The sequence below is a fragment of the Lissotriton helveticus genome, chromosome 12 (genome assembly GCF_964261635.1).
Source record: "Lissotriton helveticus chromosome 12, aLisHel1.1, whole genome shotgun sequence".
In the NCBI taxonomy this organism is placed as follows: Eukaryota; Metazoa; Chordata; class Amphibia; order Caudata; family Salamandridae; genus Lissotriton; species Lissotriton helveticus.
Window position 1 is genome coordinate 133,375,225 of NC_136073.1, and position 18,013 is coordinate 133,393,237.

General features: G+C 41.1%; 13 non-coding genes across 13 annotated transcripts; all 13 read left to right on the forward strand.

Annotated features, from left to right (window-relative positions):
* The first annotated feature begins 37 nt into the window (after positions 1-37).
* TRNAS-AGA (transfer RNA serine (anticodon AGA)) lies at positions 38-119 on the forward strand. The gene has a single exon. It is a non-coding gene; the product is annotated as a tRNA-Ser (tRNA).
* A 1,653-nt stretch (positions 120-1,772) lies between these two features.
* Positions 1,773-1,854, forward strand: TRNAT-AGU (transfer RNA threonine (anticodon AGU)). The gene has a single exon. It is a non-coding gene; the product is annotated as a tRNA-Thr (tRNA).
* Positions 1,855-3,507: 1,653 nt separating this feature from the next.
* Positions 3,508-3,589, forward strand: TRNAS-AGA (transfer RNA serine (anticodon AGA)). Its single transcript has one exon. It is a non-coding gene; the product is annotated as a tRNA-Ser (tRNA).
* Positions 3,590-4,870: 1,281 nt separating this feature from the next.
* TRNAH-GUG (transfer RNA histidin (anticodon GUG)) lies at positions 4,871-4,942 on the forward strand. Its single transcript has one exon. It is a non-coding gene; the product is annotated as a tRNA-His (tRNA).
* Positions 4,943-6,439: 1,497 nt separating this feature from the next.
* TRNAS-AGA (transfer RNA serine (anticodon AGA)) lies at positions 6,440-6,521 on the forward strand. The gene has a single exon. It is a non-coding gene; the product is annotated as a tRNA-Ser (tRNA).
* A 1,286-nt stretch (positions 6,522-7,807) lies between these two features.
* TRNAH-GUG (transfer RNA histidin (anticodon GUG)) lies at positions 7,808-7,879 on the forward strand. The gene has a single exon. It is a non-coding gene; the product is annotated as a tRNA-His (tRNA).
* A 1,633-nt stretch (positions 7,880-9,512) lies between these two features.
* Positions 9,513-9,584, forward strand: TRNAH-GUG (transfer RNA histidin (anticodon GUG)). Its single transcript has one exon. It is a non-coding gene; the product is annotated as a tRNA-His (tRNA).
* A 295-nt stretch (positions 9,585-9,879) lies between these two features.
* TRNAS-AGA (transfer RNA serine (anticodon AGA)) lies at positions 9,880-9,961 on the forward strand. Its single transcript has one exon. It is a non-coding gene; the product is annotated as a tRNA-Ser (tRNA).
* A 1,281-nt stretch (positions 9,962-11,242) lies between these two features.
* TRNAH-GUG (transfer RNA histidin (anticodon GUG)) lies at positions 11,243-11,314 on the forward strand. Its single transcript has one exon. It is a non-coding gene; the product is annotated as a tRNA-His (tRNA).
* Positions 11,315-12,811: 1,497 nt separating this feature from the next.
* Positions 12,812-12,893, forward strand: TRNAS-AGA (transfer RNA serine (anticodon AGA)). Its single transcript has one exon. It is a non-coding gene; the product is annotated as a tRNA-Ser (tRNA).
* A 1,653-nt stretch (positions 12,894-14,546) lies between these two features.
* TRNAT-AGU (transfer RNA threonine (anticodon AGU)) lies at positions 14,547-14,628 on the forward strand. The gene has a single exon. It is a non-coding gene; the product is annotated as a tRNA-Thr (tRNA).
* A 1,653-nt stretch (positions 14,629-16,281) lies between these two features.
* TRNAS-AGA (transfer RNA serine (anticodon AGA)) lies at positions 16,282-16,363 on the forward strand. The gene has a single exon. It is a non-coding gene; the product is annotated as a tRNA-Ser (tRNA).
* A 1,281-nt stretch (positions 16,364-17,644) lies between these two features.
* Positions 17,645-17,716, forward strand: TRNAH-GUG (transfer RNA histidin (anticodon GUG)). The gene has a single exon. It is a non-coding gene; the product is annotated as a tRNA-His (tRNA).
* Positions 17,717-18,013: the final 297 nt, after the last annotated feature.

The following is an 18,013-nucleotide window of genomic DNA, read 5'->3' on the forward strand; positions in this document are numbered from 1 at the left end:
ACTTTCATACAGATTATTTGCACAATACTTACAGTCAGTTGTTGTGGCCGAGTGGTTAAGGCGATGGACTAGAAATCCATTGGGGTCTCCCCGCGCAGGTTCGAATCCTGCCAACAACAAGAAACTTTTTAACATCGGCTACAATTTCAGAAGTTAACCTTTAGAATTTCTTCCATGTCAGTTTTATAAATAGGTGGCTTATTTTGGTGTCACTATTGCCCTTTCACATATTTATTATCGCTCCCCCTTTCATATCTTTGCTATAACTCTCGTCCTACATTAGCGCTGGTGCAAACACTTCAAATTATTATACCCTGGCTCTCTCAGTCATACCATTCATGCACTTGAAACTTACTTTACCAATAAAAGAAGCAAATAGAAAAATAAAACAAAAGTGCTTGCTGGATTAGGCAAACACACTTCATAAAACTGCATTTTCTTTTCTATTCTCCCCGTGTTACAAGCTTAACTGCTCCCTGTGTAATTTCTCTTAGCCTACTGTCCCAGGAAGAGAATTTTATCTACAGGCTCTTTCCGTGTTTTTTTCCTAGTCTTTCTTTCCCTTTTCTTAGATTTGTAACTGTTCCTTTATGTGCTCTATTTAGGCGCCATTAATCTCATTTGAGCTCCTTGTACCTGCTGCTGTTTTCTCCACACCTCATACTGCCTTTTCCCTCTTTCTCTCTTTCTCTGAGGTTGGTGGCTACTTTCCAAAGCTTCTGATGCCCCAATGTTCCTTCATCTTGTTGTCAGACGTGAATTGAAAAAGCAACCAAATTAACAAGCCTATACCACTCATACATGGCAGAGGTTTATACTTTAATTCAATGAGCTAAGAAAAGCGTGTTGTGGGGCCCCTACGAGCCAAGGTGCTTGCTTCATCATAATTGGGCGTGCAGTCATTAGCCACAGCTCTGATCATGGGTCACTGAGGTCAGTTTCAATAATTCCTCAAAAACCTAACCATGCAGTCCCCCCTAACTGTGTAGTTATCTTGCTTTACTGCTGTTTGTGTGATTAGCTGGGAGGAGCTCACGGCAGCATCCTCCCTATAAAAGTATAGATGGACCGCTCCTTAACTTTTTCTTGCTTCACATACAGATGGCTTGAGGAGGTACAGGGGAGATGCAGGTCTAATAGACAGAATAGAAGATCTGCGCCAGGTGTGTTTCTCTGCATTGGTGTCCCATCACAGGCCAACAAGTGTATGTGTGATCTTTGACTTCTGGCAGTTCACAAGCAGGCAACCAGGAAACGGTTTCAGCCTATCAACCACTGAGGAGACAAAGCCTTTGTATAAGGAATGAGGAAGCAATGAACACATTCAGCCTATCACTGGAGTTCCCTGAGTGTTTAGAATTATAAATTCTCCATGTCACTGTATGTTATGGAGCCCAAGTAGCTCGCCGTGATCGTATAGTGGTTAGTACTCTGAGTTGTGGCTGCAGCAACCTCGGTTCGAATCCGAGTCACGGCATTGTGGTTGGCAATGTCACGGCAGTTGGGTTTTTCTTTTACAGAATTACCAAATGTACCAGTTGTTTTTGTAAAATGTCTATTAAAAACAGATCCTTAAAAATATTTAAACGATTTAACGACAAATTATTTAAACACACATGATTATAAGATGTAGCCTTATTTTTGTTTTTAGGAGAGAATGTGCCTGCTGAAAAAAACATTATTTTTAAAAAGTGCATTGCAGGATATCAGGAATTTGCTGTGGCACACCTTGAAAACTTTCATGCAGATTATTTGCGCAAAACTTACAGTCAGTTGTTGTGGCCGAGTGGTTAAGGCGATGGACTAGTAATCCATTGGGGTCTCCCCGCGCAGTTTTGAATCTTGCCAACAACGAGAAACTTTTTAACATCGGCTACAATTTCAGAAGTTAACCTTTAGAATTTCTTCCATGTCAGTTTTATGAATAGGTGGCTTATTTTGGTGTCACTATTGCCCTTTCACATATTTATTATCGCTACCCCTTTCATATCTTTGCTATAACTCTCGTCCTACATTAGTGCTGGTGCAAACACTTCAAATTATTATACCCTGGCTCTCTCAGTCATACCATTCATGCACTTGAAACTTACTTTACCAATAAAAGAAGCAAATAGAAAAATAAAACAAAAGTGCTTGCTGGATTAGGCAAACACACTTCATAAAACTGCATTTTCTTTTCTATTCTCCCCGTGTTACAAGCTTAACTGCTCCCTGTGTAATTTCTCTTAGCCTGCTGTCCCAGGAAGAGAATTTTATCTACAGGCTCTTTCCGTGTTTTTTTCCTAGTCTTTCTTTCCCTTTTCTTAGATTTGTAACTGTTCCTTTATGTGCTCTATTTAGGCGCCATTAATCTCATTTGAGCTCCTTGTACCTGCTGCTGTTTTCTCCACACCTCATACTGCCTTTTCCCTCTTTCTCTCTTTCTCTGAGGTTGGTGGCTACTTTCCAAAGCTTCTGATGCCCCAATGTTCCTTCATCTTGTTGTCAGACGTGAATTGGAAAAGCAACCAAATTAACAAGCCTTTACCACTCATACATGGCAGAGGTTTATACTTTAATTCAATGAGCTAAGAAAAGCGTGTTGTGGGGCCCCTACGAGCCAAGGTGCTTGCTTCATCATAATTGGGCGCGCAGTCATTAGCCACAGCTCTGATCATGGGTCACTGAGGTCAGTTTCAATAATTCCTCAAAAACCTAACCATGCAGTCCCCCCTAACTGTGTAGTTATCTTGCTTTACTGCTGTTTGTGTGATTAGCTGGGAGGAGCTCACGGCAGCATCCTCCCTATAAAAGTGTAGATGGACCGCTCCTTAACTTTTTCTTGCTTCACATACAGATGGCTTGAGGAGGTACAGGGGAGATGCAGGTCTAATAGACAGAATAGAAGATCTGCGCCAGGTGTGTTTCTCTGCATTGGTGTCCCATCACAGGCCCACAAGTGTATGTGTGATCTTTGACTTCTGGCAGTTCACAAGCAGGCGGCCAGGAAACGGTTTCAGCCTATCAACCACTGAGGAGACAAAGCCTTTGTATAAGGAATGAGGAAGCAATGAGCACATTCAGCCTATCACTGGAGTTCCCTGAGTGTTTAGAATTATAAATTCTCCATGTCACTGTATGTTATTGAGCCCAAGTAGCTCGCCGTGATCGTATAGTGGATAGTACTCTGCGTTGTGGCTGCAGCAACCTCGGTTCGAATCCGAGTCACGGCATTGTGGTTGGCAATGTCACGGCAGTTGGGTTTTTCTTTTACAGAATTACCAAATGTACTAGTTGTTTTTGTAAAATGTCTATTAAAAACAGATCCTTTAAAATATTTAAACGATCTAACGACAAATTATTTAAACACACATGATTATAAGATGTAGCCTTATTTTTGTTTTTAGGAGAGAATGTGCCTGCTGAAAAAAACATTATTTTTAAAAAGTGCATTGCAGGATATCAGGAATTTTCTGTGGGACACCTTGAAAACTTTCATACAGATTATTTGCACAAAACTTGCAGTCAGTTGTTGTGGCCGAGTGGTTAAGGCGATGGACTAGAAATCCATTGGGGTCCCCCCGTGCAGGTTCGAATCCTGCCAACAACGAGAAACTTTTTAACATCGGCTACAATTTCAGAAGCTAACCTTTAGAATTTCTTCCATGTCAGTTTTATAAATAGGTGGCTTATTTTGGTGTCACTATTGCCCTTTCACATATTTATTATCGCTACCCCTTTCATATCTTTGCTATAACTCTCGTCCTACATTAGCGCTGGTGCAAACACTTCAAATTATTATACCCTGGCTCTCTCAGTCATACCATTCATGCACTTGAAACTTACTTTACCAATAAAAGAAGCAAATAGAAAAATAAAACAAAAGTGCTTGCTGGATTAGGCAACACACTTCATAAAACTGCATTTTCTTTTCTATTCTCCCCGTGTTACAAGCTTAACTGCTCCCTGTGTAATTTCTCTTAGCCTGCTGTCCCAGGAAGAGAATTTTATCTACAGGCTCTTTCCGTGTTTTTTTCCTAGTCTTTCTTTCCTTTTTCTTAGATTTGTAACTGTTCCTTTACGTGCTCTATTTAGGCGCCATTAATCTCATTTGAGCTCCTTGTACCTGCTGCTGTTTTCTCCACACCTCATACTGCCTTTTCCCTCTTTCTCTCTTTCTCTGAGGTTGGTGGCTACTTTCCAAAGCTTCTGATGCCCCAATGTTCCTTCATCTTGTTGTCAGACGTGAATTGGAAAAGCAACCAAATTAACAAGCCTTTACCACTCATATATGGCAGAGGTTTATACTTTAATTGAGCTAAGAAAAGCGTGTTGTGGGGCCCCTACGAGCCATGGTGCTTGCTTCATCATAATTAGGCACGCAGTCATTAGCCACAGCTCTGATCATGGGTCACTGAGGTCAGTTTCAATAATTCCTCAAAAACCTAACCATGCAGTTCCCCCTAACTGTGTAGTTATCTTGCTTTACTGCTGTTTGTGTGATTAGTTGGGAGGAGCTCATGGCAGCATCCTCCCTATAAAAGTGTAGATGGACCGCTCCCTAACTCTTTCTTGCTTCACATACAGATGGCTTGAGGAGGTACAGGGGAGATGCAGGTCTACTAGACAGTATAGAAGATCTGCGCCAGGTGTGTTTCTCTGCATTGGTGTCCCATCACAGGCCCACAAGTGTATGTGTGATCTTTGACTCCTGGCAGTTCACAAGCAGGCGGCCAGGAAACAGTTTCAGCCTATCAACCACTGAGGAGACAAAGCCTTTGTATAAGGAATGAGGAAGCAATTAACACATTCAGCCTATCACAGGAGTTCCCTGAGTGTACCGAATTATAAATTCTCCATGTCACTGTAGGTTATTGAGCCCAAGTAGCTCGCCGTGATCGTATAGTGGTTAGTGCTCTGCGTTGTGGCCGCAGCAACCTCGGTTCGAATCCGAGTCACGGCATTGTGGTTGGCAATGTCATGGCAGTTGGGTTTTTCTTTTACAGAATTACCAAATGTACCAGTTGTTTTTGTAAAATATCTATTAAAAACAGATCCTTTAAAATATTTAAACGATCTAACGACAAATTATTTTAACACACATGATTATAAGATGTAGCTATATTGTACCTACTGACATAAATTATGGTTCTTGAACCTATTTGCGGTGGGGGAATGGAGCTCTCCCCCATGCCAATCAGAATGCAGATGAATGCAGTTGCAGTTGAGTGACCTGTATTGTGGCTGTCTAGAGGGAATGCACAAATGTAGCTGTCTCGCAGCCCAATCCAGACGTCAATTGGAGACAGGTTTTCAGGCAAATAGATCAGTAAGTGCAGAGAAATGCTCACTCTCTAAAAATGGCATTTATAAAGTAGTAAAGTTAAATCCAACCTCACCAGTAAATAGGATTTATCAATAAATAAATAAAGCTTCTCCTCTCTGATATGGAATTACCCCCCAAAAAGTATAAGGGAATACCCAATGCTAACCTACGAGAGGGGCAGACCTCACAGTAGTGAAAAATGTAATAGACTGTTTTGTACTACCAGGACATGCAAACTACCACAGTACATGTCTTACCTTTTACTTACATAGCATGATGCCCCTAGGACTACCTAGGGCCTACCTTTTGGTTAATTATATGTAATAAAATTGGAGTTTAAGGCTTGGCAAGTAGTTTTAAATGGCAAGTCGAAGTGGCAGTACACTGCAGCACAGGCACTGCAGTAGCAGGCTTGAGACAGGTTTGAAATGATACTTTTTTGGGCGGCACAATCAGTTCCTGGGTATATGGTATACCACTTTACAAGGGGCTTTCAAGTCAATGAAATCTGTCAGTCAGGTATACTCCAATTACACACATGATTAGGGAAGAAGCACGTTCACTTCAGCACTGATTAGTAGCAATAAAGTGATCAGAGTCCTAAGGCCAACAAAAAGATACAGCAAAATGCGTAGGTGAAAAGCAATAAGGTAGGGTTGAGGCCACCTTAAGAATGCAAGGTCTAACAAAAACAAACTAAGGATAACATGAGTAAAACATCAGGTTTCTCTACAGCATTTGGTGAGACAAGTGTGCCTTCTTTTATCTTCCATAAATGCAACCTTTCCCTGACCCCTTTATTATATAGCTCTTCAAGTAAAAAAGATAAAGCACTTACAAAGGAGCCTCAAATACTCAAAGATGGTAGACTTCTGTAATATGGGCCATAGACTAAACGCAGCACGAAAACAGAGTGCAATAGGGTCCCAAAAACTTGAGTGCCACATGAGAGAATGCATGAAAGCCTATTCTTTTCCAAACTAGAGATATACTCATGCAATTTTTGTTTTTAGGAGAGAATGTGCCTGCTGAAAAATACATTATTTTAAAAAAGTGCATTGCAGAATACCAGGAATTTGCTGTGGGACACCTTGAAAACTTTCATACAGATTATTTGCACAAAACTTACAGTCAGTTGTTGTGACTGAGTGGTTAAGGCGATGGACTAGAAATCCATTGGGGTCTACCCGCGCAGGTTCGAATCCTGCCAACAACGAGAAACTTTTTAACATCGGCTACAATTTCAGAAGTTAACCTTTAGAATTTCTTCCATGTCAGTTTTATAAATAGGTGGCTTATTTTGGTGTCACTATTGCCCTTTCACATATTTATTATCGCTACCCCTTTCATATCTTTGCTATAACTCTCGTCCTACATTAGCGCTGGTGCAAACACTTCAAATTATTATACCCTGGCTCTCTCAGTCATACCATTCATGCACTTGAAACTTACTTTACCAATAAAAGAAGCAAATAGAAAAATAAAATAAAAGTGCTTGCTGGATTAGGCAAACACACTTCATAAAACTGCATTTTCTTTTCTATTCTCCCCGTGTTACAAGCTTAACTGCTCCCTGTGTAATTTCTCTTAGCCTGCTGTCCCAGGAAGAGAATTTTATCTACAGGCTCTTTCCGTGTTTTTTTCCTAGTCTTTCTTTCCCTTTTCTTAGATTTGTAACTGTTCCTTTATGTGCTCTATTTAGGCGCCATTAATCTCATTTGAGCTCCTTGTACCTGCTGCTGTTTTCTCCACACCTCATACTGCCTTTTCCCTCTTTCTCTCTTTCTCTGAGGTTGGTGGCTACTTTCCAAAGCTTCTGATGCCCCAATGTTCCTTCATCTTGTTGTCAGACGTGAATTGGAAAAGCAACCAAATTAACAAGCCTTTACCACTCATAGATGGCAGAGGTTTATACTTTAATTCAATGAGCTAAGAAAAGCGTGTTGTGGGGCCCCTACGAGCCATGGTGCTTGCTTCATCATAATTGGGTGCGCAGTCATTAGCCACAGCTCTGATCATGGGTCACTGAGGTCAGTTTCAATAATTCCTCAAAAACCTAACCATGCAGTCCCCCCTAACTGTATAGTTATCTTGCTTTACTGCTGTTTGTGTGATTAGCTGGGAGGAGCTCACGGCAGCATCCTCCCTATAAAAGTATAGATGGACCGCTCCTTAATTTTTTCTTGCTTCACATACAGATGGCTTGAGGAGGTACAGGGGAGATGCAGGTCTAATAGACAGAATAGAAGATCTGCGCCAGGTGTGTTTCTCTGCATTGGTGTCCCATCACAGGCCAACAAGTGTATGTGTGATCTTTGACTTCTGGCAGTTCACAAGCAGGCAACCAGGAAACGGTTTCAGCCTATCAACCACTGAGGAGACAAAGCCTTTGTATAAGGAATGAGGAAGCAATGAACACATTCAGCCTATCACTGGAGTTCCCTGAGTGTTTCGAATTATAAATTCTCCATGTCACGGTATGTTATTGATCCCAAGTACCTCGCCGTGATCGTATAGTGGTTAGTACTCTGCGTTGTGGCTGCAGCAACCTCGGTTCGAATCCGAGTCACGGCATTGTGGTTGGCAATGTCACGGCAGTTGGGTTTTTCTTTTACAGAATTACCAAATGTACCAGTTGTTTTTGTAAAATGTCTATTAAAAACAGATCCTTTAAAATATTTAAACGATTTAACGACAAATTATTTAAACACACATGATTATAAGATGTAGCCTTATTTTTGTTTTTAGGAGAGAATGTGCCTGCTCAAAAAAACATTATTTTTAAAAAGTGCATTGCAGGATATCAGGAATTTGCTGTGGCACACCTTGAAAACTTTCATGCAGATTATTTGCACAAAACTTACAGTCAGTTGACTAGAAATCCATTGGGGTCTCCCCGCGCAGGTTCGAATCCTGCCAACAACGAGAATCTTTTTAACATCGGCTACAATTTCAGAAGTTAACCTTTAGAATTTCTTCCATGTCAGTTTTATAAATAGGTGGCTTATTTTGGTGTCACTATTGCCCTTTCACATATTTATTATCGCTACCCCTTTCATATCTTTGCTATAACTCTCGTCCTACATTAGCGCTGGTGCAAACACTTCAAATTATTATACCCTGGCTCTCTCAGTCATACCATTCATGCACTTGAAACTTACTTTACCAATAAAAGAAGCAAATAGAAAAATAAAACAAAAGTGCTTGCTGGATTAGGCAAACACACTTCATAAAACTGCATTTTCTTTTCTATTCTCCCCGTGTTACAAGCTTAACTGCTCCCTGTGTAATTTCTCTTAGCCTGCTGTCCCAGGAAGAGAATTTTATCTACAGGCTCTTTCCGTGTTTTTTTCCTAGTCTTTCTTTCCCTTTTCTTAGATTTGTAACTGTTCCTTTACGTGCTCTATTTAGGCGCCATTAATCTCATTTGAGCTCCTTGTACCTGCAGCTGTTTTCTCCACACCTCATACTGCCTTTTCCCTCTTTCTCTCTTTCTCTGAGGTTGGTGGCTACTTTCCAAAGCTTCTGATGCCCCAATGTTCCTTCATCTTGTTGTCAGACGTGAATTGGAAAAGCAACCAAATTAACAAGCCTTTACCACTCATATATGGCAGAGGTTTATACTTTAATTGAGCTAAGAAAAGCGTGTTGTGGGGCCCCTACGAGCCATGGTGCTTGCTTCATCATAATTAGGCATGCAGTCAAAAGCCACAGCTCTGATCATGGGTCACTGAGGTCAGTTTCAATAATTCCTCAAAAACCTAACCATGCAGTCCCCCCTAACTGTGTAGTTATCTTGCTTTACTGCTGTTTGTGTGATTAGCTGGGAGGAGCTCACGGCAGCATCCTCCCTATAAAAGTGTAGATGGACCGCTCCTTAACTTTTTCTTGCTTCACATACAGATGGCTTGAGGAGGTACAGGGGAGATGCAGGTCTAATAGACAGAATAGAAGATCTGCGCCAGGTGTGTTTCTCTGCATTGGTGTCCCATCACAGGCCCACAAGTGTATGTGTGATCTTTGACTTCTGGCAGTTCACAAGCAGGCGGCCAGGAAACGGTTTCAGCCTATCAACCACTGAGGAGACAAAGCCTTTGTATAAGGAATGAGGAAGCAATGAACACATTCAGCCTATCACAGGAGTTCCCTGAGTGTTTCGAATTATAAATTCTCCATGTCACTGTATGTTATTGAGCCCAAGTAGCTCGCCGTGATCGTATAGTGGTTAGTACTCTGCGTTGTGGCTGCAGCAACCTCGGTTCGAATCCGAGTCACGGCATTGTGGTTGGCAATGTCACGGCAGTTGGGTTTTTCTTTTACAGAATTACCAAATGTACTAGTTGTTTTTGTAAAATGTCTATTAAAAACAGATCCTTTAAAATATTTAAACGATCTTACGACAAATTATTTAAACACACATGATTATAAGATGTAGCCTTATTTTTGTTTTTAGGAGAGAATGTGCTTGCTGAAAAAAACATTATTTTTAAAAAGTGCATTGCAGGATATCAGGAATTTTCTGTGGGACACCTTGAAAACTTTCATACAGATTATTTGCACAAAACTTGCAGTCAGTTGTTGTGGCCGAGTGGTTAAGGCGATGGACTAGAAATCCATTGGGGTCCCCCCGCGCAGGTTCGAATCCTGCCAACAACGAGAAACTTTTTAACATCGGCTACAATTTCAGAAGCTAACCTTTAGAATTTCTTCCATGTCAGTTTTATAAATAGGTGGCTTATTTTGGTGTCACTATTGCCCTTTCACATATTTATTATCGCTACCCCTTTCATATCTTTGCTATAACTCTCGTCCTACATTAGCGCTGGTGCAAACACTTCAAATTATTATAACCTGGCTCTCTCAGTCATACCATTCATGCACTTGAAACTTACTTTACCAATAAAAGAAGCAAATAGAAAAATAAAACAAAAGTGCTTGCTGGATTAGGCAACACACTTCATAAAACTGCATTTTCTTTTCTATTCTCCCCGTGTTACAAGCTTAACTGCTCCCTGTGTAATTTCTCTTAGCCTGCTGTCCCAGGAAGAGAATTTTATCTACAGGCTCTTTCCTTGTTTTTTTCCTAGTCTTTCTTTCCTTTTTCTTAGATTTGTAACTGTTCCTTTACGTGCTCTATTTAGGCGCCATTAATCTCATTTGAGCTCCTTGTACCTGCTGCTGTTTTCTCCACACCTCATACTGCCTTTTCCCTCTTTCTCTCTTTCTCTGAGGTTGGTGGCTACTTTCCAAAGCTTCTGATGCCCCAATGTTCCTTCATCTTGTTGTCAGACGTGAATTGGAAAAGCAACCAAATTAACAAGCCTTTACCACTCATATATGGCAGAGGTTTATACTTTAATTGAGCTAAGAAAAGCGTGTTGTGGGGCCCCTACGAGCCATGGTGCTTGCTTCATCATAATTAGGCACGCAGTCATTAGCCACAGCTCTGATCATGGGTCACTAAGGTCAGTTTCAATAATTCCTCAAAAACCTAACCATGCAGTCCCCCCTAACTGTGTAGTTATCTTGCTTTACTGCTGTTTGTGTGATTAGCTGGGAGGAGCTCATGGCAGCATCCTCCCTATAAAAGTGTAGATGGACCGCTCCTTAACTCTTTCTTGCTTCACATACAGATGGCTTGAGGAGGTACAGGGGAGATGCAGGTCTACTAGACAGTATAGAAGATCTGCGTCAGGTGTGTTTCTCTGCATTGGTGTCCCATCACAGGCCCACAAGTGTATGTGTGATCTTTGACTCCTGGCAGTTCACAAGCAGGCGGCCAGGAAACAGTTTCAGCCTATCAACCACTGAGGAGACAAAGCCTTTGTATAAGGAATGAGGAAGCAATTAACACATTCAGCCTATCACAGGAGTTCCCTGAGTGTACCGAATTATAAATTCTCCATGTCACTGTATGTTATTGAGCCCAAGTAGCTCGCCGTGATCGTATAGTGGTTAGTACTCTGTGTTGTGGCCGCAGCAACCTCGGTTCGAATCCGAGTCACGGCATTGTGGTTGGCAATGTCACGGCAGTTGGGTTTTTCTTTTACAGAATTACCAAATGTACCAGTTGTTTTTGTAAAATGTCTATTAAAAACAGATCCTTTAAAATATTTAAACGATCTAACGACGAATTATTTTAACACACATGATTATAAGATGTAGCTATATTGTACCTACTGACATAAATTATCGTTCTTGAACCTATTTGCGGTGGGGGAATGGAGCTCTCCCCCATGCCAATCAGAATGCAGATGAATGCAGTTGCAGTTGAGTGACCTGTATTGTGGCTGTCTCGAGGGAATGCACAAATGTAGCTGTCTCGCAGCCCAATCCAGACGTCAATTGGAGACAGGTTTTCAGGCAAATAGAGCAGTAAGTGCAGAGAAATGCTCACTCTCTAAAAATGGCATTTATAAAGTAGTAAAGTTAAATCCAACCTCACCAGTAAATAGGATTTATCAATAAATAAATAAAGCTTCTCCTCTCTGATATGGAATTACCCCCCAAAAAGTATAAGGGAATACCCAATGCTAACCTACGAGAGGGGCAGACCTCACAGTAGTGAAAAATGTAATAGACTGTTTTGTACTACCAGGACATGCAAACTACCACAGTACATGTCTTACCTTTTACTTACATAGCATGATGCCCCTAGGACTACCTAGGGCCTACCTTTTGGTTAATTATATGTAATAAAATTGGAGTTTAAGGCTTGGCAAGTAGTTTTAAATGGCAAGTCGAAGTGGCAGTACACTGCAGCACAGGCACTGCAGTAGCAGGCTTGAGACAGGTTTGAAATGATACTTTTTTGGGCGGCACAATCAGTTCCTGGGTATATGGTATACCACTTTACAAGGGGCTTTCAAGTCAATGAAATCTGTCAGTCAGGTATACTCCAATTACACACATGATTTGGGAAGAAGCACGTTCACTTCAGCACTGATTAGTAGCAATAAAGTGATCAGAGTCCTAAGGCCAACAAAAAGATACAGCAAAATGCGTAGGTGAAAAGCAATAAGGTAGGGTTGAGGCCACCTTAAGAATGCAAGGTCTAACAAAAACAAACTAAGGATAACATGAGTAAAACATCAGGTTTCTCTACGGCATTTGGTGAGACAAGTGTGCCTTCTTTTATCTTCCATGAATGCAATCTTTCCCTGACCCCTTTATTATATAGCTCTTCAAGTAAAAAAGATAAATCACTTACAAAGGAGCCTCAAATACTCAAAGATGGTAGACTTCTGTAATATGGGCCATAGACTAAAAGCAGCACGAAAACAGAGTGCAATAGGGTCCCAAAAACTTGAGTGCCACATGAGAGTATGCATGAAAGCCTATCCTTTTCCAACCTAGAGATATACTCATGCAATTTTTGTTTTTAGGAGAGAATGTGCCTGCTGAAAAATACATTATTTTAAAAAAGTGCATTGCAGAATACCAGGAATTTGCTTTGGGACACCTTGAAAACTTTCATACAGATTATTTGCACAATACTTACAGTCAGTTGTTGTGGCCGAGTGGTTAAGGCGATGGACTAGAAATCCATTGGGGTCTCCCCGCGCAGGTTCGAATCCTGCCAACAACAAGAAACTTTTTAACATCGGCTACAATTTCAGAAGTTAACCTTTAGAATTTCTTCCATGTCAGTTTTATAAATAGGTGGCTTATTTTGGTGTCACTATTGCCCTTTCACATATTTATTATCGCTCCCCCTTTCATATCTTTGCTATAACTCTCGTCCTACATTAGCGCTGGTGCAAACACTTCAAATTATTATACCCTGGCTCTCTCAGTCATACCATTCATGCACTTGAAACTTACTTTACCAATAAAAGAAGCAAATAGAAAAATAAAACAAAAGTGCTTGCTGGATTAGGCAAACACACTTCATAAAACTGCATTTTCTTTTCTATTCTCCCCGTGTTACAAGCTTAACTGCTCCCTGTGTAATTTCTCTTAGCCTGCTGTCCCAGGAAGAGAATTTTATCTACAGGCTCTTTCCGTGTTTTTTTCCTAGTCTTTCTTTCCCTTTTCTTAGATTTGTAACTGTTCCTTTATGTGCTCTATTTAGGCGCCATTAATCTCATTTGAGCTCCTTGTACCTGCTGCTGTTTTCTCCACACCTCATACTGCCTTTTCCCTCTTTCTCTCTTTCTCTGAGGTTGGTGGCTACTTTCCAAAGCTTCTGATGCCCCAATGTTCCTTCATCTTGTTGTCAGACGTGAATTGAAAAAGCAACCAAATTAACAAGCCTATACCACTCATACATGGCAGAGGTTTATACTTTAATTCAATGAGCTAAGAAAAGCGTGTTGTGGGGCCCCTACGAGCCAAGGTGCTTGCTTCATCATAATTGGGCGTGCAGTCATTAGCCACAGCTCTGATCATGGGTCACTGAGGTCAGTTTCAATAATTCCTCAAAAACCTAACCATGCAGTCCCCCCTAACTGTGTAGTTATCTTGCTTTACTGCTGTTTGTGTGATTAGCTGGGAGGAGCTCACGGCAGCATCCTCCCTATAAAAGTATAGATGGACCGCTCCTTAACTTTTTCTTGCTTCACATACAGATGGCTTGAGGAGGTACAGGGGAGATGCAGGTCTAATAGACAGAATAGAAGATCTGCGCCAGGTGTGTTTCTCTGCATTGGTGTCCCATCACAGGCCAACAAGTGTATGTGTGATCTTTGACTTCTGGCAGTTCACAAGCAGGCAACCAGGAAACGGTTTCAGCCTATCAACCACTGAGGAGACAAAGCCTTTGTATAAGGAATGAGGAAGCAATGAACACATTCAGCCTATCACTGGAGTTCCCTGAGTGTTTAGAATTATAAATTCTCCATGTCACTGTATGTTATTGAGCCCAAGTAGCTCGCCGTGATCGTATAGTGGTTAGTACTCTGAGTTGTGGCTGCAGCAACCTCGGTTCGAATCCGAGTCACGGCATTGTGGTTGGCAATGTCACGGCAGTTGGGTTTTTCTTTTACAGAATTACCAAATGTACCAGTTGTTTTTGTAAAATGTCTATTAAAAACAGATCCTTAAAAATATTTAAACGATTTAACGACAAATTATTTAAACACACATGATTATAAGATGTAGCCTTATTTTTGTTTTTAGGAGAGAATGTGCCTGCTGAAAAAAACATTATTTTTAAAAAGTGCATTGCAGGATATCAGGAATTTGCTGTGGCACACCTTGAAAACTTTCATGCAGATTATTTGCGCAAAACTTACAGTCAGTTGTTGTGGCCGAGTGGTTAAGGCGATGGACTAGTAATCCATTGGGGTCTCCCCGCGCAGTTTTGAATCTTGCCAACAACGAGAAACTTTTTAACATCGGCTACAATTTCAGAAGTTAACCTTTAGAATTTCTTCCATGTCAGTTTTATGAATAGGTGGCTTATTTTGGTGTCACTATTGCCCTTTCACATATTTATTATCGCTACCCCTTTCATATCTTTGCTATAACTCTCGTCCTACATTAGTGCTGGTGCAAACACTTCAAATTATTATACCCTGGCTCTCTCAGTCATACCATTCATGCACTTGAAACTTACTTTACCAATAAAAGAAGCAAATAGAAAAATAAAACAAAAGTGCTTGCTGGATTAGGCAAACACACTTCATAAAACTGCATTTTCTTTTCTATTCTCCCCGTGTTACAAGCTTAACTGCTCCCTGTGTAATTTCTCTTAGCCTGCTGTCCCAGGAAGAGAATTTTATCTACAGGCTCTTTCCGTGTTTTTTTCCTAGTCTTTCTTTCCCTTTTCTTAGATTTGTAACTGTTCCTTTATGTGCTCTATTTAGGCGCCATTAATCTCATTTGAGCTCCTTGTACCTGCTGCTGTTTTCTCCACACCTCATACTGCCTTTTCCCTCTTTCTCTCTTTCTCTGAGGTTGGTGGCTACTTTCCAAAGCTTCTGATGCCCCAATGTTCCTTCATCTTGTTGTCAGACGTGAATTGGAAAAGCAACCAAATTAACAAGCCTTTACCACTCATACATGGCAGAGGTTTATACTTTAATTCAATGAGCTAAGAAAAGCGTGTTGTGGGGCCCCTACGAGCCAAGGTGCTTGCTTCATCATAATTGGGCGCGCAGTCATTAGCCACAGCTCTGATCATGGGTCACTGAGGTCAGTTTCAATAATTCCTCAAAAACCTAACCATGCAGTCCCCCCTAACTGTGTAGTTATCTTGCTTTACTGCTGTTTGTGTGATTAGCTGGGAGGAGCTCACGGCAGCATCCTCCCTATAAAAGTGTAGATGGACCGCTCCTTAACTTTTTCTTGCTTCACATACAGATGGCTTGAGGAGGTACAGGGGAGATGCAGGTCTAATAGACAGAATAGAAGATCTGCGCCAGGTGTGTTTCTCTGCATTGGTGTCCCATCACAGGCCCACAAGTGTATGTGTGATCTTTGACTTCTGGCAGTTCACAAGCAGGCGGCCAGGAAACGGTTTCAGCCTATCAACCACTGAGGAGACAAAGCCTTTGTATAAGGAATGAGGAAGCAATGAGCACATTCAGCCTATCACTGGAGTTCCCTGAGTGTTTAGAATTATAAATTCTCCATGTCACTGTATGTTATTGAGCCCAAGTAGCTCGCCGTGATCGTATAGTGGATAGTACTCTGCGTTGTGGCTGCAGCAACCTCGGTTCGAATCCGAGTCACGGCATTGTGGTTGGCAATGTCACGGCAGTTGGGTTTTTCTTTTACAGAATTACCAAATGTACTAGTTGTTTTTGTAAAATGTCTATTAAAAACAGATCCTTTAAAATATTTAAACGATCTAACGACAAATTATTTAAACACACATGATTATAAGATGTAGCCTTATTTTTGTTTTTAGGAGAGAATGTGCCTGCTGAAAAAAACATTATTTTTAAAAAGTGCATTGCAGGATATCAGGAATTTTCTGTGGGACACCTTGAAAACTTTCATACAGATTATTTGCACAAAACTTGCAGTCAGTTGTTGTGGCCGAGTGGTTAAGGCGATGGACTAGAAATCCATTGGGGTCCCCCCGTGCAGGTTCGAATCCTGCCAACAACGAGAAACTTTTTAACATCGGCTACAATTTCAGAAGCTAACCTTTAGAATTTCTTCCATGTCAGTTTTATAAATAGGTGGCTTATTTTGGTGTCACTATTGCCCTTTCACATATTTATTATCGCTACCCCTTTCATATCTTTGCTATAACTCTCGTCCTACATTAGCGCTGGTGCAAACACTTCAAATTATTATACCCTGGCTCTCTCAGTCATACCATTCATGCACTTGAAACTTACTTTACCAATAAAAGAAGCAAATAGAAAAATAAAACAAAAGTGCTTGCTGGATTAGGCAACACACTTCATAAAACTGCATTTTCTTTTCTATTCTCCCCGTGTTACAAGCTTAACTGCTCCCTGTGTAATTTCTCTTAGCCTGCTGTCCCAGGAAGAGAATTTTATCTACAGGCTCTTTCCGTGTTTTTTTCCTAGTCTTTCTTTCCTTTTTCTTAGATTTGTAACTGTTCCTTTACGTGCTCTATTTAGGCGCCATTAATCTCATTTGAGCTCCTTGTACCTGCTGCTGTTTTCTCCACACCTCATACTGCCTTTTCCCTCTTTCTCTCTTTCTCTGAGGTTGGTGGCTACTTTCCAAAGCTTCTGATGCCCCAATGTTCCTTCATCTTGTTGTCAGACGTGAATTGGAAAAGCAACCAAATTAACAAGCCTTTACCACTCATATATGGCAGAGGTTTATACTTTAATTGAGCTAAGAAAAGCGTGTTGTGGGGCCCCTACGAGCCATGGTGCTTGCTTCATCATAATTAGGCACGCAGTCATTAGCCACAGCTCTGATCATGGGTCACTGAGGTCAGTTTCAATAATTCCTCAAAAACCTAACCATGCAGTTCCCCCTAACTGTGTAGTTATCTTGCTTTACTGCTGTTTGTGGGATTAGTTGGGAGGAGCTCATGGCAGCATCCTCCCTATAAAAGTGTAGATGGACCGCTCCCTAACTCTTTCTTGCTTCACATACAGATGGCTTGAGGAGGTACAGGGGAGATGCAGGTCTACTAGACAGTATAGAAGATCTGCGCCAGGTGTGTTTCTCTGCATTGGTGTCCCATCACAGGCCCACAAGTGTATGTGTGATCTTTGACTCCTGGCAGTTCACAAGCAGGCGGCCAGGAAACAGTTTCAGCCTATCAACCACTGAGGAGACAAAGCCTTTGTATAAGGAATGAGGAAGCAATTAACACATTCAGCCTATCACAGGAGTTCCCTGAGTGTACCGAATTATAAATTCTCCATGTCACTGTAGGTTATTGAGCCCAAGTAGCTCGCCGTGATCGTATAGTGGTTAGTACTCTGCGTTGTGGCCGCAGCAACCTCGGTTCGAATCCGAGTCACGGCATTGTGGTTGGCAATGTCATGGCAGTTGGGTTTTTCTTTTACAGAATTACCAAATGTACCAGTTGTTTTTGTAAAATATCTATTAAAAACAGATCCTTTAAAATATTTAAACGATCTAACGACAAATTATTTTAACACACATGATTATAAGATGTAGCTATATTGTACCTACTGACATAAATTATGGTTCTTGAACCTATTTGCGGTGGGGGAATGGAGCTCTCCCCCATGCCAATCAGAATGCAGATGAATGCAGTTGCAGTTGAGTGACCTGTATTGTGGCTGTCTAGAGGGAATG